The sequence below is a fragment of the Lutra lutra genome, chromosome 1, assembly GCF_902655055.1.
Source record: "Lutra lutra chromosome 1, mLutLut1.2, whole genome shotgun sequence".
NCBI lineage: Eukaryota > Metazoa > Chordata > Mammalia > Carnivora > Mustelidae > Lutra > Lutra lutra.
The window spans coordinates 81,485,706-81,510,403 of NC_062278.1; the positions used below are offsets into that span (position 1 = coordinate 81,485,706).

Genomic DNA, 24,698 nt, shown 5'->3' on the forward strand with positions numbered 1-24,698 from the left:
AGTGACTCACTTATGAGCATCTTGTAAGAAGTCAGTGAACAGAAATATAAAAAACCTTTGGCCCAAGTGCTGGCATATAGTAACTTCTCAATGAATGTCACTATTAAACAGAGATTTAGTATATACAAAAGCTTTCCATTAAGCGTAGTTTTGCATTGCCTGGGTATTTATCAAGACTGTAGGTTTCCAGTCATTTAGCATTTAGCATGGCTGCTATATGCAGTGACCATTATGTCTGGGCTATCACACATCTTTTGTATAAGTCACTGTAGATCAAGAACCAAGCTTTTACTAGCTTTCCCTTTGGTTCTTTCTCTAGCTTGTGCTTTCCTTTTTATCTTCTCCTTCCTGAGATAGCCATTCTGAAAATTCTACACATGCTGCTGGTGAAAGAAAATCTATAGAGCAAAGAGTCTGAATAAAGTCAGTGCCTATCAGCGTTTCCAGGAATCAAAGGTTGATGCCCTCACTATCACCACGCCCTACCACCATTCTGGAAAAGTAAACCCGTGTAAACTGCCACTACTAGTCAGCATTAACACCTACCTCCACAGGCCCTGTATTAATCGGCTAGGGCTGACATAACAAAAGACCAAGGGTACTGGAAATGACAGGGATCTACTTTCTCACAGTTCTAGAGGCTGGAATCCAGATCAAGGTGCCATCAGAGTTAGTTGGTTTCCAAGAGAGCTCTCTTCCGGCCTTGTCCACAGCTGCTTCCTCACTACGTCTTCACATGACCTTTCATCTGCATGCGTGTGAAGAAACAGCTCTTCCATAGCTCTTCTTCTTAAAAGGACACAGTGCTGTTGGATTAGGAGCCCACCCTGATAATCTCACTTAACCGTTGTTACCTCCTTAAAGGCCCTCTTTCCAAATGCAGTCACAATTAGGGTTAGGGCTCAACATTTGAGTTGGGAATGGGAAGACAATTCAGCCCATAACAGTGCTGCTTTATCTCAACACTGTGAAGACACTTGAAGTCCCCTTCATCCCCCTTTGTTTAGACATTGTCTTTGCAGGAAAAGCAGGAAAGAAAAAGGGTCATCTAGGGAAGAAAAAGGGAGGGGATGGTAGATGTCCGAAGGGGTTCAAATAATATATTTATTTCTTGCACTTTTTCAAATGAAATATCAGGATTTTTTTTTGAAATTCAAAACATAATACTTATTTCTCATCTGCCCCCTCTCTCACTAACGAACATGTATAGCACCTTCCTGTTTCTGTCACAACATGAATCAACTCCTATCTGGCAATATTTAGTTGCTGAATGTTTCATTTTTCTTATTAAAAATGTAAGTATCTTGAGAGTGGATCTCTGTCCAGTTATTTTTTTACTCATGGTAGTCAGCACAATGTTTTCCAGAAAGTGATCTTTTATTAATTCAATACATTTTGGTTCAGTACCTACCCATAAGGTAGTCTGCCACTTCTTGATTAGAATTTCCTAATAAATATATTAATAAACTTCTAAATTAAAAATATTAGATAATGCATAAAATAAATTTATAAAAATACGGAACAATCAAGAGAATTATTTATTTTAAACATTTATTTACTTATTTATTTATTTGTTTATTTATTTATTTATTTATTTTAGAGAGCAGTAGAGAGAAAGATAGTGGAGGGAGAAGGACAGAGGGACAGGGAGAATCTTAAGGATAATCTTAAGGAGACAGAGAATCTTAAGCAGGATCCATACCTAGTGTGGAGCTCTGTCTCACCACCCTGAGATCATGACCTGAGCTGAAATCAAGAGTCAGACACTTAACCAACTGAGCCACCCAGGTGCCCCAAGAAATATTTATTTATCATTAATCATTATATTATTCTAACCCAACCTTTTAGATATTTGTAAAGCACATTGAAAATTTATCATCATTCTTGCCATACACGTGAGCAAAGATATGGTCAGGAATATTTTTCTTTTGGTTCTACATTACACAGAATATGTGGAGGTGTATGTCCTCAAAAGTGATGTTTCCCACGATGAAGGAAGACATAAAATCAAATTGCCCAGCTCTATTATTGGCACAGTTTCATCAATGGCAATGTTAGGACAGTTTATAGGAATTCTGCCTACCACCAGATAGCAGGTTCCTTATAGGGCAGGAATTAGCTTATTTCCCTTAATATATTTAGACCCCATGGCCCTAGAATATTGTCTTAAATTTAGCAGTTGTTTGAGAGAAATATTTATAGAGTAGAATCAAGTAAAATTGAATGTATTAAAAATATTGTTTAATATGGGACGAACTCTGAATAACTTCTCAATTCATTTTAACAGATTACCTCTACTATCAATCAGCATAACCCTGCAGTGTCCAATACAGCAACCACGAGCAATATACGGGTATTTAGTCCTTGAAATATGGCTGCTCCAAACTGAGAGGAAGGTGCCATACATGTAAAACAGTCACTGAATTTCAAAAATTTAGTACAAATGGAGTAAAATATTTCATTAACATTTAAAAATATTGATTATATACTGAAATGGTCGTATCTCTGATACACCAGGTTAAGTAAAATATTACTACAGTTAACTTCATGTGTTTCATCTGCCTTTTTTCAATAGGACCACTAGAAAAATTTTAAATCTCTTAAGTGACCAGCATTACATTTTCATTGTAGAGTGTGGCAGTGTGACCTCTTTTGTGAGGCAGGTTAGGTTATTTTGCCTAGATTTATACTATTCTAAGCACAGTTACAATTACTACAATCTGCTGAAATTTTTTTAAACTTTATTTCTGCAGGAATCCTGAGGTTTTTAAAAGCTCATTCAGAGAAAAAAAAAAAAAAGAGGTAGAAATGCCTGATGTGGTCCAAACAACATATTTATTTTTTTTTTAACACATATTTAAAACAAGTTGTTGAGTACTTTGGAAATTCACAGTGTGACACAGAATAGTTCAATTATTGACATGTGGCTTCTTGACAATTTGTTCCTTAAACTGTACTCAGTTGTGGACCACATAAATTATAAATTATTGTGGTTTAGTAGACTTCATACAGCATGAGTAAATTAAAAACTAGATACTTTACAATAACCAGCTTGAAAAAAAAAAAAGAAATTTGGTCTCCTGTGGCAGCAGTAGTTTTGAGGAATTAAAAAAAATAATAATGCACAAATAAACAATTTTTATTTAGCAAGCTTTTAAAGATTGTCTTGGTAAACTGACACCCTCATGAGTGGCATTTCACGGTTAGTGCGAGCACTTGGGTGAGAATAAAATTAGGATCTTGTCTATTTGTTCATTAGAGCTGGCGATCTTCAAAACTCTCTTTTATCTATTTATTAATTATATTCCCATATATGTTAGCTTTCTTTGTGATTCCTGATATCAACACTCTGAAAACCACTGACCTCCGTTAACCTCAATCATGAGATAAGTCATCCACATTAAGAAGTTCACACAACACATTTTCATGTTGGAGGCAGAAGTCATTCCCTTCCACCATCCGTGCTAACGGGCCACCCATTCCAATTAAATGCAATAATTGAGAAGCATTTCCAAGTGGCAGAGTATCTCGCTTCGGCGGAGATGTAATGAAATCTCTTCTTTTGTGTCATTTGAAACAGGATAGATGGAGTGAGAAGGTGTCCTGGTTAAAAACGGAGGTTAAGTCTGAGAAGAAAACGAGCGCGAAGACGCTGGTGAGACAAACCAGCATGTGCAGGAACCACCTCAAAGCAGATCAGTCGTGAGAAGTGAAGAGAAAAAGGAGGCACACTTGTCTCTTTAAAAAGCGGAGAAAAATGTCAGTTCTCAGAGATGAGTTCTTTCACCCCAGACAGCTGTGAGCAATTTGTCAACTGCTCTGAAGTGTGGCGGCGTCAACCCTTGGGTCGCAGCCACGTGGCTGGGGTACTGGCTTCCGTGAGGCTGAAGACACAAGAGGACACTTCTGCCTCAAGGACATCCCAGCTGTCATTGCAGTCCACAGACTATCCAAACAGTAGAGCAGACACTTTTGCAAATTGAATGAAGTCGATTAGGTGCGTGAAAAAATGAAACCAGTAAACACGACCAGAAGAAAGTGTCCACGTGGCTTCGTGGAAGAATCACGGCCATTGGCCAAAGTTCTGGGTCCTGGCTCCACAATGTAACTTGTCATCTTAGACAACTCATTTAACTTCTGTGAACCTCAGTTTCTCTTCTGTAAAACCAAAGGAGCACATTTCAGATTTAGAGAAGTCACACTACTTCAAGTTTCTTGACTATATAAGGTCCTTAATATATGTTAGTATCTCTCTATAAAATTAAACCATAGCAATAAATACAATAATGAAACAGAAGAGAGATTGTTTTGCACTTATTCTTAAAATCCTCGTGACTTGATATAAAACCAATGTAATAATCTAGAAACTTTCCTGGCTCCTATTTTCCTCCTTGTGTTTCTTTTTATGCCCAACAGATAAGAAATGGGCTGACAGAGCTGACTTTGGTGTCCAAGTGCCCCGAGTAACAGTGTTCCTCGGTTCTCCGCTTTGTTATTCTTACATTTTTTCTGACCTGGAGTGCTGGTGCAGCCCCTGCTCTCGCCCTCAGGGATAGGGGAACGACTATCCCACTCTTCCTTCTCCTCTGAGGGCTGGACCATTCCAGGTACCCACAGAAGGATCATTCTCCAACCTCCACTGGGAACGCCCCCACCCTGTGGGAACGCCCCTGTGATCGAGGTCTGGCCTCGGTCACAGACAAGCTTTACCACACCCTTAGAATGCCAGGCTTCCCCTGAACTCCATGTCTGATATTGCTTCTGTTGTCCCTGGGTCCATCCTAGCTCCTGCTTCCTCCCTCTCTCTCCAAAGTAGCCAATCTTAAAAGCAAAGCTCCAGAATACGTAATCAGGGTACATAGCAGCTTTACTTCGATTTTTCTTATAATTCTAAACTTAAGGTTGACTGAATCTTGGAGAGTGGGGGTTAGAATTCAGAAACTTTGATGCAAAGCAACTGAGAGTGAAGGCAAGAATGGGTGGTGTTTAGGATTTTTAGGGGAGACAAGGGAAAAGGCTTATTTTGAGGCAGGAAGTGAATGCAGACCTATTTCTCATCTTTATTCTTGCTCCTCAGGTCTAAACTGTGCTTAAACCTCCCTCTGGATCAACTTATGTTATTCACCTGGATTTGCTCCATGTGGTACAAGGCGAATGAAAGGAATTTCCATCCCTTCAACATAGTAATTTTTAAAAAATGCTATTCTTTATAACTCTGAGTAGTATGTCTAATAAATTTGCCAGCAGTGAGGAATGCGCCTGTGATGTAACAAAGATATGCATCTAATGGAATCTAGTGACATAGTACAAAGGCGTAATTGTAGTTAATTTATGAGTTCAATGTCCTTTCTCTTTTCAGCCCGGAGAAACAGTTTCAGCATATCCTGAGCTTCTCCCAGCGGACGTGATTCTCCTGCATCTGCTTTGAAAATGACAACAAAATGCTGGAAACTCACCTTTGCTTTCGGGCAATATGTAGAAAGTAGATGTGCTGGTTAATCCAAGAATCAATAGGCATGTCCTATATGTATATGTGACAAAGTGAGGGCAAAACCAGCCTGAAGTACCTTGCACGTTCTTTGATCCTAACAGACCAGTAAAATTTCTGAGCTCTGTAATAGCTGTTCAGTGCCTACCTTCCCACTGTGGTGTTGGTAGGTGTATACATCTGCTGACCAGACAACTCATAGCCGGATGTCAAAAAACAACAGCAATATTGTAGTTTTGTCTGTGCTTTTTGAAAAAAGGAGAATGTCATTATCTTCACGGGACATATGGTAATGCTCCTCAAGCTACCCGAGGAGAACAAAGCCAGCTGCTGATTAAATACCAAAGTTCCTTTTAATTAATACTCATGGAAGGTGTGGAACAAAATCAACAATTTAAAAGAGTTTTTGCTTTTTTTTTCTACCTTTGTTTATTTTTTCCCATGGTCTAAATTCTTCCTCTCCACTTCCACCCCCAGATCCCACCAGCCACTTTATGATTTCTTTCGGAAAAGATACATGAGTAACTGGATAGAAGCTGGTTGGGGTGGGGGGATTGGTCAAAGAAGAGTAAAGCAAACTATATTAACTTGTTTCATTTTAATCTCATGATCTGAAACCTCCCAAGAGTATTCAATTGGACTCTGCAATTTCTTGGATGTTTTCCTAGAACGTTGTCTCCCACCTCCCGAAAAAAACATTTCTGACCTTCCCTTTCTCTTCAAATCCTCCTCCTCTTCTCCTGGTGGGATCAGCTAGCACCCGTGTGTCCTCCACAGAAGCCCTCTGGGGAAGCCTCCCTACCCTTCCCAGCGCCTCACCTTCAGACTCCCTGCCGGGTCTGCTGCTTCCCTCCTGACCAGCTTCTTGGGAAAGCCAGCCCCTCCCCTTGTGTCAGGTTCTGTCCTGCACCTTCCCAAGGTGGTCCTCCCTCCCTCCCTCACCTTTCCCTCCCTTCACAAGCCTCTCTTTCTAGCAGCTTCTTCTCATCAGCATGGGAATGGATCCTAATATCCCTCACTCAAAGGAACAAAACAAAACAGGTTCTTAGACCCATTTCACCTCTTCATTCCTCCTCTCCTCTTCCTCTCAGTTGCTGATAAGAAATCAGAAGTTGATAAGCACGATGGCCCCCCACATTTCCCTTCTCTCATCGCTCCACTTTTCATCTCTTCTCACATCCCTCAGCGTCTTCTTACTTCCTTCAGTCTGCTTATATACTCCCTACCACACTGAATCTGGTCAAGTCATTTTAGATGTCCTTGTTGCCAATGCAAATAATGGTTATCATAAATCTGTGATTTTGATCCTATTTCCTCTCCCCCTGGCCCAGGCTGTCCCTGTCCTTTGCCAGGGATCTCCTGCCTCCTCCCTCTGCCAGGGTTGCCCATCACCCCAAATAGCCGCAGGTGTTACCACCATGACTGCTCATGTAAAATGACTCACCCAGGGGCGCCTGGGTGGCTCAGTCGGTGAAGTGTCTGCCTTTGGCTCAGGTCATAATCTCCGGGTCAGAGGATCGAGCCCCCTGGGGGCTTCTGCTCAGTGAGGAATCTGTCCCTCCACCCTGAGTGCATGCTCTCTCTCTTGCTCTCTCTCAGATAGATAAATAAAATCTTCAAAAAATAAAATAAGATGATTCACCCACATTGTGCTCTCCTCATCCCCTTTACGGTGTTCATTTTTCTTTATAATCCTCAAGACTCCATTTCTTATTTTCTGTCTCTTCTCTCTGTCAACTTGGAGAGAGGTTTCATTCACTCTCAGATCTCTGCACCTAGTCCTGTGCCTGACACACCGTGAGTACCAAGAAAGGTCTGTTGAATGATACGTTTCAGGCGCACCTCTACAGGCTTAATGTGGATGAAGTCCTTAAATCCTTACAAAATCCCAGTGAGGTAAGGACTACTGCTATTCACATTTTAAGTCAGGAATCAGAAGCACCTCTCAGGTTCCAGGGTACCTCTCTGTCTTCATCTCATCCACCTCTTGGCAATATTGGGCACTCCTCCTCCTCAAAACCACATGCTTTTAAGAGAGTTTTCTTCTTGCTGTTTGACCTCTCTTTCTCTCTTCCTTTCTCCCTCTCCCTGGCTGAGGTCACCATTCCCAGGAGTGTGCTGATGAACGCTACTCTGTACCTCCCACCATGGTATTTCCTGTGAACTCTGTGCTCACAGACCCAACTGCCAGCTCAATGTCATTGATCACCGAGACCTCAACTCCAACATGTTCAGTGCAATCAAATCAGGCCCGCTAAACTCTCTCACCCTCAATACGTGGCTTCCCCATCCACCTAGGTCCTCAGGCCAGATTCCCCAGCAGCAATCTTGATGTCTCCCTGTCTCTCATCCCCTTGCTTCCATATTCAATCATCTTTCTATCCCCTAGATACCAAGTCACCTTTCATCTTGTGCCCAAATTACTACACAACCTTCCAACTCTGTCCTGCTCCCACTCTTATGCCTCTAAACCATTCTCACTAGGGAACCAGCGAGAGGCTTTCTTAAGATGTAAATTGTATTCTGTTACCCTTCACCATAAAAGCCTTTCACGGAGCATAAAATCTAAACCCTGCATGCTTTCTCTTTGCTTCATAGAGCTCATTAAAAATTGAAATTATTTTATTTTGATTTCCTTCTCTTTGTTTGCTTAGTTCCCCACTAACATATAACCCACGAGGGAAAGAAACATGCTTTATTTACCACTGAGTGCCCAGAACTCATCCCATTCATAGTAGGGAGGCTCAGTAAATGTCTCCTGATGGAATAATGCAATATTTCAGAATGCTATGTTTAGGCAGGAAGCACCTCCCACATTTGAATTTAAAAGTTTATACTGTATTTATCGGTTTGCTATAATTATTGGTGTCAAGTTAACATCATTAGTGAGAAGATAGGCAAGTGTGTATGGTCTCACCCAGCCAGGGTAGGCCTGGTTACACAAACCAAGCGCATATATTTTTCAAAAAGGAAAATATTGATTATCGGAGTTTAGATAATGTATTTGTCTGCTACTACTTTTGTATATGTGATAACAAAGAGTGCAAAAAGACCCACAATGGCCAAATTAAACACAAATGTCCACATGGAGAGACAGCAATCTATTAAGAAGTACTAACGCCCATGTGTGCAAGTGCACGTAGAAACGCACACAAAATTGAGGAAAAACTGTATTTGAATGAAATTCAAAATGGCAAGCAACAGATTCAACTTCAGACTGGGACACTGGGATTCTGAAGAAAACAGCATTCACGAAGAGGAAGCTGATTCACAAAATGGGGATCCACCACTGCTCAGAAACACTGATAAGTTAGAAAGGAAATTGGATGCATATTGGATATTTCATGCCTACTCATCTGCACAGATAGTAATATAATAGGTAATGGTGTCCTTGACCAGAGGACAGGTCACTTCTTTGCAGGCAAGTGTGGATGACTCCCTCACAAAACGCTAAACTCTCTGGTTTCTAGGTTCTACCCCAAAGTCATTCCAGCTCAATTAGATTATTTTCACCTTTCTAAGAAACACACTGTAAGGTAGAACGACGTCTCCACTTGGGATGTTGTGGTGATTTCTTTCAAGAGTTGTCCATCCCTGGGTCAGTCTGGATTTAAGGACAAGGGTCACAGTCTGGAACTTCTCTGAGCACAATAGACACTATTTTCGTGTTATGGTCCGCAGTGGATTCTAGTTCTTGATTTTTATTTGCTCACAAATTACTTCTCCTGACAAAGGCTATATTTAGCTGAACTATGTGATTTGATTTGCAAATCCTCCACCCCCACACACATATATTTAAGTAATTGTTTCAAGGTTCACAATCATTGCTTTGTAAGGAAGGAAGGCAGAGGGTATAAGTAAAGTAGGTCTAGCTGTGTTTGCTTCTGCCACGAGTAAAAAAGCCCCTTCGTTGAATAGTTAAGCAGATTTCCGTAGGTGAAAATTATTCCTATCATCTGGCCTTTGCGTTGCACTTCCTTACAGTATAAACACACAAAGCCCTTCAGAAGCCACCCACACTGAGAAAAATTGCTTTGGTAGGGTTCACTGCTTTTGTTGTTGTTTCTGGGAAAATGGCTCCAAATGAGGGGCATAAACTAGCTAGGACTCCACAGTAAATAGGAGTGTGCCGTCTGTCATGTTAATTGGAACAAACCTGCAGTGCCAAGTTTTCCCCAAGCAGGGAAGCAGCATTGAACCTGAAGTGAGATGAGGAGGTCTGGCTCTTGCCATTTTCTTGCTGAGTGACCCTGGGCAAGCTGCTTAACTTTCCTGAGAAAAGGTTTTTGTGACATTGTAGGGTGACAATACACTTTATTGTTCCATGTAGCTGTTTAAGATGCAGTAATCAAGACATCACTTTAATTTCATTTTCCCTTTTATATGTGTGTGTGTGCGTGTGTGTGTGTTACCTTGTTACCTTCAATACTCCTAAAGTCCTCTTAATTTTCCATCATCCAAGTGATTGCTTTTCCTTACTATATTATATTCATTTCCTAGGGCTGCCTTAACAAAATACAACAGTTCAACAGGCTTAAAACAGAAATCTATTTTCTCAAAGTTCTGGAGGACAGGAAGTCCAAGACCAAAGTGCTGGCAGGGCTGGTTTCGCTTGCGTTGTGTCTCCTTGGCTTACAGATAGTGGCCGCCTTGCTGGCCCCTGGCACGCCCTGGTGTCTCTCGGTGTGTTCAAACTTCCTGTTCTCCTGAGGACACCAGCTTGGATTTGGGCGCACCCTGGCAGACTTAGCTCTTGCATCTCTGCCCTGGAAGCCGGAACACAGGATTAAAGAATTATAGAGTTGTTGAATGTATAGAACATACAGGTCTGCAAACTAGTAGAGAGTTTTGGTGTGGAAGGAGGCCAATCAAAGAAATTATTGAGCCTTGGTAACCATCATTCTCTTCCTCCCCACTCCCTGCCTCTGCTCCTCCTCACTACTCCCCCCCCTCACACCTAACTCAGTGCCTGGAATACAGTAAGAGGTCAACAATATAAATTGAAGACTCAAGGACTTTCTAAAGTAAAAGTCTCTTAACTGGCTTCCTTGACTCTACCTTTGCCCTACTGCGATCTCTTCATGTCCAGCTGCCAAATAAGCCTTGAAAAGTATAAACCAGAGCATGTAATCATCAGACATTTCCAGGGACTCCCATCCTCACTAACAGCAAAAGCCAAGGTCCTTTTAATGACTTATAAGACCCCACGAGATTGGCCTCTGTCCCTCTGAACACATCTCTTGCTTTCAGCTTTGTTCACACCCCTCTATCCACTCTACCTTCTTTGCTGTTTGTCCAACAAGCCCAATGTGTGGCCATCCCGAGGCCTTTGCCCCGAGCACCTCCCTCCCTGCAATGCTGTTACCCTAGATTTCGTCACTGCTCACGTCCTTCAAAGTACAATAAAATAACCCTCTCCACCCTAATTTTTTTTCTTTCTACTATTTATAAACTTCTAATAAATAACTTACTTATTGATTGTGCTCACCATCTATTTTGCACCACCCAAAAGTAAGGATGTTTGCTTCTCTAGGACTGAGAACACAGTAAGTGTTCACTAAACGCTTACTGAAAAAAGTAAAAGTTCTGGATGGAAACACAGAGAAATGTTCTGAACTCAGTAAAATCAGTGTTTTTTGTAGACAAAGGAAAAGTTAAAGGATCCTTTAACAGAGAAAAGACAAAAAAAAAATGTTTTCAAAATGAACCAGAGGGAAGTTTGAAGACTGTAAACTAAAAAGAGAGCCTTATGGACATGAGAAAGAGAGAGCAGAGGGAGGGAAGGAGGAAAGAATAGAGAAAGGAGATTGATGCTGACTTAATACCATGTTTGCTAAGCTGTCCCTCTTCAAAGTGTTTTCGGGGTCTCTTAGTAGAGCAGTATGGATCAGGGGAGGAACCGAATAAGGATTTCAGTCCCCAGCATCCAAGTCTGCCCCTCAATATTATATCTTTAACTTTTTGAGTCTCTCAACAAGATTTTGACTTGAAAAAAAAAAAAAAAGCAAAACAAAAAAGGGCTTCAGATTAAAAATGACAATAAAAGAGTGAAAGTCCTGTCATAAAGTGCATCACAGGGGATAACTTGTGAGATATTTGCTAATGTCTCCCCCTGGGGAGAAAAGGTCAGAATCAGGGGAAGGGGATTGTGGAGAATCCCTCTGTCAGCAGCCATGGTTGGCGTTCTGAGGAAGGCCAGACAGGAGAGCAGGGCTACAGCAGAGAAAAGGAACATGGTGGTGTCAGGCAATGGCACAAGGGAACTCAGAGATCATGTGCAGGGACTGAGAAAGCCAAGAAAGTAAAACTCTGCTCCAAAAACAGTTCAGTTGCTTGTTTGTGGGGGGTAAGTGTGCAAGGTTGCGAATTTACAACTTCGCAAGACACTGAGATAACTACACAAAGGCATTCTCAGAAACTATTCAGCTCATAAGCGCTGGAGCTCTGTGGAATGTGGTGGGAATATAAAAGCCCTGTGGTTTTTAGTATTAGGAACAATGATGTGGCCCCCACACTGAGCATGAACTGGGGTTGTTGATTGTCATGGCTGGAAATTGAGGAGTGGGGTGTCTTGTTCAAGAATTGTTCAGGAATTTGTGCTGCAGTGGCCTGGCCAGAGGCACGCTGAGGATTTGTTACTTGTAACAAATGCAAGGCATATACAAGGATATATTGTATGTGAATTTGAAGGAGTTTATAGTCCCCAGGCTCTTGACTGAATAGTTCAGGTTTTTTGTTTTTGTTTTTGTTTTTATTTTTTTAAGATTTCATTTATTTATTTATTTGAGAGAAAGAGTGAGTGTGCCCTTGACGGGTGGAGGAGCAGATGGAGAGGGAGAAGCAGATACCATTCTGAGCATGGAGCCCGAAGTGGGGCGATCCCATGACCCCAAGATCATGACCTGAGCCCAAACCAAGAGTCAGACACTTAACCGACTGAGCTACCCAGGCACCTCTTCTTATTTTTTTTTTTCCTTAATTATTATCAACTGTTTCAATTTACTTGGAGTCTTGGAATCTTATCTACACTGATATATTCTGTGCTATGAGCTTTTCACTTTATGCTGTTCCTAATCTGCAACACTCTCCCAACACACACACACACACACACACACACTCTTCTGCCATGCTTAATTTGGTATATGAATGATTCATGTTGTTTGCCCAAGAATGATAAATAAGGCTAGTAGTTTGAGAGAAGGCAATCAGGTTGCAAAGAAAGGACAGTATTAATGTTATTCAGGTGTTAAAAAGAAAACCAGGGACCCAAATGGACCCACTTAGGCCAACTCACCAAACCAGCGTTTAATGCCTGACCTAACCGCAGTTTCAACCTCCCCTGAAAATACAGTCTTAAGGAGTCAGCCAGAAATTTTCCGAACAGCACCAATGCGGTAATAGGTCACAGGGGCCCTCTCCATCCTTCAAAGGAAGATGGGATAATTCTTAACAAGACCCATTGCTCTACCACCTAAAGGAAGATGACTTTGCCTGGAACCATCCTTTCTTTTCTCTTGCTCACAACATTCCTGCCCCATCCTCCCTCCTATAGAAACCTTCCATCCTGGGACGCCTGGGTGGCTCAGTTGGTTAAGCAGCTGCCTTCGGCTCAGGTCATGATCCCAGCATCCTGGGATCGAGTCCCACATCGGGCTCCTTGCTTGGCGGGGAGCCTGCTTCTCCCTCTGCCTCTGCCTGCCATTCTGTCTGCCTGTGCTCGCTCACTCTCCTCTCTCTCTGACAAATAAATAAAATCTTAAGAAAAAAAATAAATAAATAAAAAAGAAACCTTCCATCCTGTACAACTCATGGATAGTATTCATAAACTGCCTAATAAAGCCAATTAGACCTTCAAATTTACTCAGGTGAATCTCATTCTTTAACACAGACTTAATCTTACATATCAATACTATTTCACTTTCTTCTGTTATAACTGGGTATGATTTATGTGTGGCTATTCTCTTAACACTTTCTGCACTGATAATGCCCAGATTTGGGGGTTTGAGTAAGGGACTTCAGAATGTGAGTGTGACATAGAAACAGGGATATTTGCCACAAGGATACTTTTCTTATGAAGTTGCATATTGATATGTATATAAACCATAAATGCAGAAACCGTTCTATAATAAATAAAAATGGTCTTACTGCTGGTATAGGAAGTAGAGGGGAATTGCAGCAAGTATGTTTGGAAGCCCAGGAAGGACTATCAAGCCACTCCAAAACGTGCGGCAAGAGAGACAGCTGCCCAAGTGGGATTTCTCAGCTTGGAGAAACTAGACCCACCGAATATGATAGCTGTCACTAAATATTTGAAGGCCGTCTGGCAGAAAGAAGCTGGGGCTGATCAGGTGTGGTCCAAGGGACCGATGACGATACAGCTTCCTGAAAAAAAAAAAAAAATGCAGCAGAATATCTGTGAGCCTCCTATCTCTGCTCCCGGCTCTGAGCAGAAACACAGCACCAGGTGTTTCTAATCGGCAACCCAGCCATGGCGGTCCCCTGCTTCCCAACAGAGAGCATACACAAAACTGGAAAGTAGGGACAGAAAGCCCCTGCTTCACTGATAAACTGGGATGGGCATGTGATCTGCTCTTCTGCAACTTGGCCCCGAGGTGCCCAGTAAGTCAGGAATTGGGGGAAACATGTAGGTAAACGGAGAGGCCATGTAGGTACCAGGTGGAGTCAGATTTTTGGAGAGATTCATAGTCACCAGGTATCAGAGTTTTGCAACCCATAGAGACAGTGGCAATCCCAAAAGGAAGCCTGGGTGAAGAGAAAGGGCAGATTCTGCCCATCTGGCCAGTGCAGCCCCGGACAATATTTAGTTGTCCCTCCATTGATTTGGTCCGCTGTGTACCTGCCCCGTGCTTCTTTCTGGGGAAATCGCTACTGTGAGGATTTGAACGTCTAGGGTTTGGAGGGTGTTTGTTTGGTTTTGTCCTTAAAAGCGGCACTATCACAGCCCAGTGTCTGTTTATGAAGTCCCCTGCCGCTCACCAGCCTGAAGAATCAGGTGGCTAAAAGAACTGAAGAGGTGAAGAACGTGTCACTCCAAAATGCAGCATGGGCAGGGGTGTGAGGACATGCCACAGGGTCTGGAGTTATTGCTGCAGGACGGGTCTGACTGGTGAAAGTTTGCCCTGAGCCAAGTGCCACAGTTTAAATCCCACTTCGACTACCACCTGGTTGTGCAACTGACTTGGGTCAATTCCTCTTTGTACCTTTGTTTCCCCTTCAGTAAAATGAGGAGGACAGTTATAGTATCTACTTCATAAAATGAGGGTTCAGTGGGTTAATTCATGGAAAGAGCTCATCCCAGTTCCTGATTATAGTCAGCAAGTAGTAAATGATTCTTATTTGAGTATCAAACTTGCTGTTATCATCACTGTGTTGAAGGGCAAACGCAGAATCAGACTCCTGCTTCCCTAGGGGAAAAGTAAGGCTCTTAAGTAACAACCTAATTGGTCATCAATGTCTGGGTGTGATGCTTGATTTAAAAAAAAAAAAAAAAGTTACAGGAACTGTATGTCCAGGGGCATGTTGATGATGCTTCCTACCTCTTTCCTCCTTTATGTCTCCAATGAAACAAGTTCACAACAGACTATTCTGTCCGTCTGACCACTCAGATGTGATTTGAACTTTAACAAACATTCACTCAGATATTAAGCTTCCCAGTAGGTCTGCAAGCCTAGATCCTTATAGGCTCCTCCCCTTCGATGTTCTAAAAACTGAAGTCTTCTCTTTGTATTCTCTTTGTTGTCCTACTCTTCGTCAATATATTTAGCCATTTCCAGAATCTTCTTTGGCTTGCAGTGCTACCTCACCAAATTTGCCTCAAGTCGATCTCTTTTCTCTGAAGGTCACTATTTAACTTCCCTGGGGCCCAGAGACAGGATTCCTACCGTAACCTCTCACTGCCTCCCCTCTCTTTCCTCTCTTCTGGAAAGCCCTTCCTCTTCAGCATAGTCATCACAATGACCTTTCTGAAATGCAAATCCAGCAAAACTTTCTGCTGCCTGCAGTTTAAAGTCGAAGCCCCCGAGCAAGGTATTTATGGCTCCTCTTGGTTTCCATTTACCTTTCCAGTCTTGCCATTTCCCCCCTCCCCCCAACTCCCTAATTCCCTCATTCCCCCCCACGCCCCCCCACCCCGCACTTAGCACTTATTTAACCTTTGAGGCCACTGGCTGATTCCTCCCCATCACCTCCCTATCCCTGCCACCCAGGAGGAGGAGGACCCTTCTGGGCTCTTGCTCATGCTAGTTGCATTCTCTGAATGCCCTTCCTTCTTCCTCTACCCTGAACTTCCTCTACCTCCCCCGGGTCTTCCAGGTCCAGCTCAAAAGTTACTGCTGCAAAGATTTCTTTGCCTTAGGCTATCTTCCACAAACTCCCCTGGCCTCGACTTATCTGGCATTTTAGCATTTTAATAGCATAAAGGTACCGGGAGCTTAAAGACAACAAAATGATTTACTGTGCCAGTTAGATTAGGGACTTTTTTACATATGAACTCTCTTCTTAAACATTTTAACCTCAATTTAAACTAGCCCAATCCTTAGCACAAACTAGGTGCTCACATAACAGGTTTATCGAGTGAATGAATAAAGGAATCTTTTACCTACAGTATATTTTTTACTTCTCATCAACACAATCAAATACAGGGAGATGTACTTCCTTGTCTTGTTTTCATTTATCTATTTATTAATTTCTAGCTCTCTGTTTATGCATGGGCCAATGCCACACCAAAAAGATGCTTCTGCTTCTCTTTCAGGAGGTCAGTGGATTCAGCTAAAGGAAAGGGGTGACAACCACCATGTATTCCTTCATTTGGTTGTCTGTTATGTGTCACTCCCTATTCCAGCCTCTGGGGATTTGGGGAAAAGAAAAACAGACAATATCCCAACTCTCCAAGAGCTTTAATTCTATAAAGAAGAAAAAGAAAATAAACAAGTAAACAGAAAAATAAGGTAATTGTGTCTACTGTTAAAGGCTATGAGAACCATGAAATGGGGTGATGTGTAATATTGGGACTAATTAGGGATGGGGGTTAGTCTAGGTGGTTACTTCCCTCACTACCTGAGAAGGTTGAAAAGGAGCCAGGCTTGGAAAGATCTGGAGGTAGAGGGGATAGGAGAGCAGTCCGAAGACAGGAATGAGGAGAAGCAAGGAAACACGTGTGGCTGGCACATTACTAGCAAGGGGACTATACAGTGGGCCAAATGGTATTCTATCTGCTTTCTGTGTTTCAGCCTAATACCTGATTACATCCTTGAAAGAAGGCTATCCACACTTTATAGAAAGGGAAATAAGTGGAAGTGGAGGTACAATTATTCTAAATAAATTGACTGTCTTAAAAGTTCAGGATCAGAAGTCAAGCTCAAGTAAAACGATCATTAGATATTGCCTCTTTACTGTCTCTCACTAACCCACTGTGAATGATAAGCAGCAAAATAGTAGACACTCTTAACATATGGTTGATGTTAGAATAAACAAGGTTGTTCACCATTGAGGCTAAGTCTATTATATTAAGCTTTTTCTTATTTGCAAATTAATATATTTCCCCCCAAAATGTTATTTATTCAAACTGTGGTAGAAACAAGCTTCATTGTAATGGCATTCTAATCAATCATACTGAAATACTTACTGATATAAATACCAATAAAATTAAAACTCATGATTAGATGAGGATATATATCCTTTGAGCCTTTTTCTAAAGTTTAAAGATAAAATAAAAGACAATTACAACATTAAAAGACAACATTTACCTCCTAACATTTTCCTAATGATGTTAAAACATTCTATCCATTATTCAAGGCTGAAATAGTGGATTAGACAAATAAGAACATGCTTCCATAAAGCAACTACGGGCACTTCAAAAATAAGATTTAGTTTGTAGTGAATACAATGAACAGATATACCTTTGTCCTATTAAAAAAAATAATCTATAAGAAGTCAGTAGCCACCAAAAGGCTAATTAAAATGTTAATAAAAATCCCATGCAACTTTCTTCCCTTGGGCCAGAATAATTTTGAGGTAATATGCAATTTAATTGCACTTACATTGGAAGAAGTTCCTTAAACCAAAGATATCAACATCAACATTAGAGTAGTACCTCAATTAATATATAGAAAACTTGGCCAGTTGCTTTAAAGAGTCAGGCTGCAGATTTTTAGAATGTCCACAAGAAGAAAGATGACCTCCAAAATCCTGTCTAAGAAACACATCTTCCTCTCAACAAGTAAGATTCAAGTTTTGAGGAACCTGACTTCAGAGAGGAGTTAAAACAGGAACACTTTACCTGTCTAGCAAGTACCAGAGGGTCGTGGCAGAGATCATAAAAAGGAAGAGAAGATTTACACACTTCACAACACTCACCATAGCACATACCCTCCCCAATATCCATAACCCCACCCCCTCTCCCAACCCCCTCCCTCCATCAACCCTCAGTTTGTTTTGTGAGATTAAGAGTCACTTATGGTTTGTCTCCCTCCCAATCCCATCTTGTTTCATTTACTCTTCTCCTACCCCCTCGACCCCCCATGTTGCATCTCCTCTCCCTCATATCAGGGAGATCATATGATAGTTGCCTTTCTCCGATTGACTTATTTCGCTAAGCATGATACCCTCTAGTTCTATCCACGTCGTCGCAAATGGCAAGATTTCATTTCTTTTGATGGCTGCATAGTATTCCATTGTGTATATATACCACATCTTCTTTATCCATTCGTCTCTTGATGGACATCTAGGTTCTTTCCATAGTTTGGCTATTGTAGACATTGCTGCTATAAACATTCGGGTGCACGTGCCCCTTCGGATCACTACATTTGTATCTTTAGGGTAAATACCCAGCAGTGCAATTGCTGGGTCATAGGGTAGTTCTATTTTCAACATTTTGAGGAACCTCCATGCTGTTTTCCAGAGTGGTTGCACCAGCTTGCATTCCCACCAACAGTGTAGGAGGGTTCCCCTTTCTCCGCATCCTCGCCAGCATCTGTCATTTCCTGACTTGTTAATTTTAGCCATTCTGACTGGTGTGAGGTGATATCTCATGGTGGTTTTGATTTGTATTTCCCTGATGCCGAGTGATATGGAGCACTTTTTCATGTGTCTGTTGGCCATCTGGATGTCTTCTTTGCAGAAATGTCTGTTCATGTCCTCTGCCCATTTCTTGATTGGATTATTTGTTCTTTGGGTGTTGAGTTTGCTAAGTTCTTTATAGATTTTGGACACTAGCCCTTTATCTGATATGTCATTTGCAAATATCTTCTCCCATTCTGTCAGTTGTCTTTTGGTTTTGTTAACTGTTTCCTTTGCTGTGCAAAAGCTTTTGATCTTGATAAAATCCCAATAGTTCATTTTTGCCCTTGCTTCCCTTGCCTTTGGCGATGTTCCTAGGAAGATGTTGCTGCGGCTGAGTTCAAAGAGGTTGCTGCCTGTGTTCTCCTCGAGGATTTTGATGGATTCCTTTCTCACATTGAGATCCTTCACCCATTTTGAGTCTATTTTCGTGTGTGGTGTAAGGAAATGATCCAATTTCATTTTTCTGCATGTGGCTGTCCAATTTTCCCAACACCATTTATTGAAGAGGCTGTCTTTTTTCCATTGGACATTCTTTCCTGCTTTGTCGAAGATGAGTTGACCATAGAGTTGAGGGTCCATTTCTGGGCTCTCTATTCTGTTCCATTGATCTATGTGTCTGTTTTTGTGCCAGTACCATGCTGTCTTGATGATGACAGCTTTGTAATAGAGCTTGAAGAAATAGCATGGAGGACAAGGGGAGATGGAGAGGAGAAGGGAGTTGAGGGAAATTGGAAAGGGAGGTGAACCATGAGAGACTATGGACTCTGAAAAACGATCTGAGAATTTTGAAGGGGTGGGGGGTGGGAGGTTGGGGGCACCAGGTGGTGGATATTGTAGAGGGCACGGATTGCATGGAGCACTGGGTGTGGTGCAAAAATAATGAATATTGTTATGCTGAAAAAATAAAAAAATTATTAAAAAAAAAAAAAAAAAAAGGAAGAGAAGAGGGATTTGGGCCAGTATGTTCCCCAGCCATGAGAGAAACTTGTCACCAGTAAATTCCTGAGTTCTGGACATGTGGCAGAAGTTTTATTTTTCCTTTCGGATTTGCTTTTCCTGTCCTGGTGGAAATCCCCTGGTAATCATTAAGGATCCTACTTTACATCCAAAAACTTCATTAGAAACAAGGACCACAGTAATCAGTTTGATTTTAGGAGCAAGAGAGTGGAAACAATGTTTCCCTGGCCTCCTGGTGTCCATCTCCCTTCAAAAGAGGTACAAAGCGCAGCTCATAAAGGGCTCTCATTATTTACAAGGAAGCCAACAATTTGTATGGTTTTCTGTACTAGCCTTTGAGATCTGTGATTGATTAGACTTGAGGAGGCTATGAAAGAATATGATTAAATTAAATTGAAATTTTTGTTAAGGCCCAGATGAAGGTGACTGGGAGTTTTATTTTTAAACTAAAGCCCTAGAGTCTTAATAACATATGCAGTAGTTATTATTTAAGTACCCTCTGCCTCTTCGGTCCTTCCCAGCAAAGCTGGAAGAACTTTAAAAAGCATGTAATTTCCATTTTACCCCATGGGTCCACGTCTCTTGGTCAGTTTGGAAATCAAGCCTAAAACAACAACCAAAGAAAGTTTGAATTTACATCTAGGATAAGAAACAGGTTTCCTATTTCCTGCGAAATCCAATCAATTAGAGGGTGGCTGTCTGCAGTTCTGGGTTGAGCAGAATGGCAAAACACAGTGGGTCACAACAGTGCTGAAGAGACCAGAATGGATTTTTTATGTTTACAGTAGGCTCCGAGAGGAACTGTGACAGCACTTCTAAGCGTTTGCTGACTCGGATGAAGACATTCAGGCAACGATGGAGACAGATGATTGTTTCAGGGAATTATGATGGAGGAAAAATAAAACTTCCACAGCAAGAAGGGAGAAAACATAAAATATGTATGTGTGTATAACACCTCAAGAGTAAATCCATTCATTCATTCATGCAATATTTGTGTGCTTATTAATATTAATAATATAATAATTTATATAGTACATATAATATCAACATACTTAATGTTTAAGATATTATTGCAATAAGCATAAATTACAAAAATAATGTATATTTTATGTTTTATATGACTAATAAATTAATAAGCATTTATTGAGTGCATCATTCCAGGTGCTAGTGATAGAGGAAACAAATCAAATTTCCAACTCTCATATTCCACATGAGGAAAAGACCTAAAGAAAAACTCAGAAAGATGAGGAAGAACCAGCAAAGGAGACTGAAAAGAAGCAATGAGAGAGAGAGAGGAAAACCACAAGAAAGGAGTAACAAACATATAAGCCAAGCAAGGAAAGTGTCTCAAGGAGGGAGTGATCAACTGTGTCAAATGCTGCAGTAGATCAAATGAGGTGAGCACTGGAAAATGATCATTGACTCTGGCAACATAAGTCACTAATGATCTTGGTAAGAATGACTGTGGTGGAAATGTAGGGGAGAATTAGCCCAACTGGAGTGGGCTCAAATTCCCATGTGAGGAGAGGAAGTGGAGGCAGTGAGTGTATACAACTCTTTAGCAGTGTTTATTGTAAGGGGAATGGGTGGGAGCTGGGAGTGATGGTGGTAGGGAGAGATGAAGGTTTGAGTGGTCAAGGGATGATCTAACGAAGACTATATTGATGACTCAAAAGTGGGGAGAGAAAACCACAGAACCCAAAGGCTGGAGGAGACACTTGAGGATGGGGACCAGACCCAGTGCCAAGAGGAAGGGGGGAGGGCATGAGTTGGAGGAAAAATAACCCTTTCATAGTGGCTGGAAAATAAGGCAGAGGATGTGAGTACAAGATGGTTTGATAGGCTTTGTGGGGAGAACGTGTGAAAGTCCTCTTCTGGTGGCTGCTCTTTTCTCAGTGAAATAAAAAGCTAGATCATCAGCTGAGAGTAAAGAGAAGCAAGAAAATTGTAGCAATGCAACAAAAATGGAAATGAGAGAGTGAGAATTAAATAGATCAGGGAGATAGAGTAGAATTGCCAAGCGGTAGTGCCAGGGGTCCTCTTGAGGGTAATAATCATAAATTTAAAATGAGATTCAGTCAGCTGATACTGAATAAGTACCTCTCATTTTTAAAATGCGCACTTGTCTTCCAATAACGTTGTTGGGAAAAGATACTAAGCTAGATTTTTAAATTTAAAAGTAATGGCCAGAGGTATATCTATAAACTTGATTGATTAAATTATAGTATTATATTAAAGATAATTTCCTTATTTTGATTTTACAGTGGTTGTGGAAAAGAATTGCTTGGTTTTTAGAAAATTCACAGTGACGTATTTGGGGGGAAAGGGACATCATGTCTGTAATGTACTCTCAAGTGGTTCAAAAAAAGAATAATGTATAAGCATAATATTAAACATACATATAAATATGTGTATATATACATGATATATGTGTATATTTACATGATATATATCATGTATATATATGCATATAAACTTAGAAGACAGACGGAGAGTAAGAGCAAGACAGAGACAGATTAGAGCAAATACAGCAAATGTTGATAATTTGGGGGAACCTGAGTAAAAAATATCTAAGGGGCGCCTGGGTGGCTCAGGGGGTTGAGCTGCTGCCTTCGGCTCAGGTCATGGTCTCAGGGTCCTGGGATCGAGCTCCGCATCGGGCTCTTTGCTCAGCGGGACGCCTGCTTCTCTCTCTCTCTCTCTCTCTCTCTGCCTACTTGTGATCTTTCTCTGTCAAATAAATAAATAAAATCTTTAAAAAAAAAATATCTAAGATTTCCTTAGAGTATTCTTACAACTTTCCTGTAAGTTCCAAATTATCTCAAAAGAAGAAAGACTGGCCAACCATTTTTCAGATCTGTATTGAAATGAAATACATTTTAAAAATTACGAAAATTTTTAATTTTATCTTGATTCCTCCATATAGTCTTCTAATGTCATGATTTAGAAATTTTGAGTAACTGTTTAGAATTTGTATTTGAGAAAAACGTGAAGGCAAGGCTGATGCTAGTTTATTTTGCATCTGTGTCTCAAAGCCTTAGGGAAATCCGCCATTGAGTTGTAAATTTCTATTATAAAGAAAGCACATGGTTACACTAGGTGTTCTGTAGACCTCTCTATATTTACATTTCCCCCTTCACTGTGCAACATATGAGCATCTTACTCAACACAAAAGTCTATGAAACATTGTTTCTTTCTCCTACTCCCTTTCCACATTAAGTCCACCAGAAAATACTGTTGCTTTGATCTCCCATATCCATCCCGAATTCCTTACCTCAGTCTTCCTCTCTGATTGTCACTCTGGTCTGTGTCCCCACCATCACGCCCCTGCAGACCTGCTCTCACTATTGCTTCTCCCTGCAATTCATTTTCGACGCAGCAACCAAGGGCATGTATTTAAAGTCAGTCATGTCTAAAGATAGCCCTGTATGTTAACCACACAGGAACCGGAAAAGAAAAAAAAGATGTTCGTGTCATTAAAAAAATAATAATATGAGGTCAGTCATGTCTAAATGTTTAAAATATTCCAATGTTCCTAGAATTTTCTGGACTTTGCATATGCCTCCAACATCTCTCTCTCTCTCTTCCCTATCATTCCACAGGCTCCAACCACACTAAACTTTCCACAGCTCCTGAAATAAGCCATATCTGTTCCTAGATCAGCAATCTTGGACTGCTCTTCTGGAGCTCTCTCATCTCAATATTTTTTCAGCAAAGATTTATGAAGCATCTCCTATGTGCCAAGCACTGTTGTAGGCCTTGGGGGTTACCACAATGAAAGCAGCAATGTGGCCTTTTTGCAGGCTTAGCTTCGAGTCATGACAGACTCAGGATTTGTAGAACCTTAAGTGAATATAATTTGGCAGACCCTCTCTAAGAAAAATAACCTACAAGTCATGGAAGCAAAATTAGCTACAGTAGTCAATACTTATTTGGAATAAAAGGAAAAATTTCAATTGCTTTCTGGGCGTTGGAAATTCAGGCCCCTTTTTTCTAAGATATCTGTTAGCAGATTGCTACATATGCCTACATGCTAGGGCTTCCGGATGGCAGTGGCTTTCCCCTCTTCACCCTGAATACTCCATAGCTTCTAGAAACTTCCTGCATTTACAGGGGCTCCAGGCAAGACAGGGGCTCTGAAGCTCAACCTTCATTGACATCATGGGAAATTGGCCTCTAATCTATGAACAAGACAGATAACATACAATTATACCAAAAAATATTCCCAGACAGTCTAAGTAATAAAACAATTTAAAAGCAGGCAATGTGATACAAAATGAATGGGCAGGCAGTATTGAATATAGCGGCAGTGAAGTCCTTAAAGTTGTTTCCAGAGTAAAGATCATACAAAGCCAAACACCTGTCAAACACCTGACAAAGGTCAGTTTCTTTGGTTTCTTGACTACTTCTCTTGCAGAGAATTTCCAGAAGGGATTACATGGAAGGGTAGCAGAAGGCTATGTTGCACTTATAATACAAAACTGTTTTATATCTTTAAAAAGAGCCATTAATTTAGTTTTCAGAGAAAAGAAGGATTTTGCCATGAGAGAAATAAAACTAATAAGGGAAAGTAATCAAGACCAGCAACCGTGACTTTTCCTTTGAAATGGTGGCTCAGATCATCTTGTAGAGTATGTAAGGCATATGAACCTACCCCAGCCCTTTTGGAAGTTGTCTTCAAAGTCCAGGGTCTCTATTTAAATAGAAGTGTCTAGTGTGGTATCTTAGAGAAATGAATGAAAACAATGAAGAGGGAGTTCAATTTTAATAGAAGACAAAGAGCTAAAGAAAATGAAAAAAATTAAATTCTCAAGTACCACATCTTAAATGCCAAAGACCCATAGGCCATGTATCAAGTTACTAAAAGGTACAGTCATTCAGAATCAGAGAGAAAAAAAGATGGTCAGTAGCATCGTACTGTCTCAATCTGGGATAAGGAAAGAGATAAACACTCTAAATGTTTCTAAACTTTTATTGAACCACTTCTTTTAATCTTCTTGAAATTGAATTTTGTCATTTTACAAGAACTCTACTTAGCTCAAAAAGATTATTTTAACAAAAGAGTATTTCAATTCAGGAGTTTAGAGAAATTAGTCAGATGGAGTTGGCTGTCTTAATGACCAGGCTGGCTTTCATCTTCACTGAGATAATGTGCACAGACTCTCAGGAACAG

General features: G+C 40.9%; 1 long non-coding RNA gene across 1 annotated transcript; it reads right to left on the reverse strand.

The window, feature by feature from the left end:
- Positions 1-2,860: 2,860 nt before the first annotated feature.
- LOC125099148 (uncharacterized) lies at positions 2,861-22,900 on the reverse strand. Its single transcript, XR_007127039.1, has 2 exons — positions 22,800-22,900; positions 2,861-4,158 (listed from the first exon to the last, which is right to left on the reverse strand). It is a non-coding gene; the product is annotated as an uncharacterized LOC125099148 (long non-coding RNA).
- Between the last annotated feature and the right edge of the window lie 1,798 nt (positions 22,901-24,698).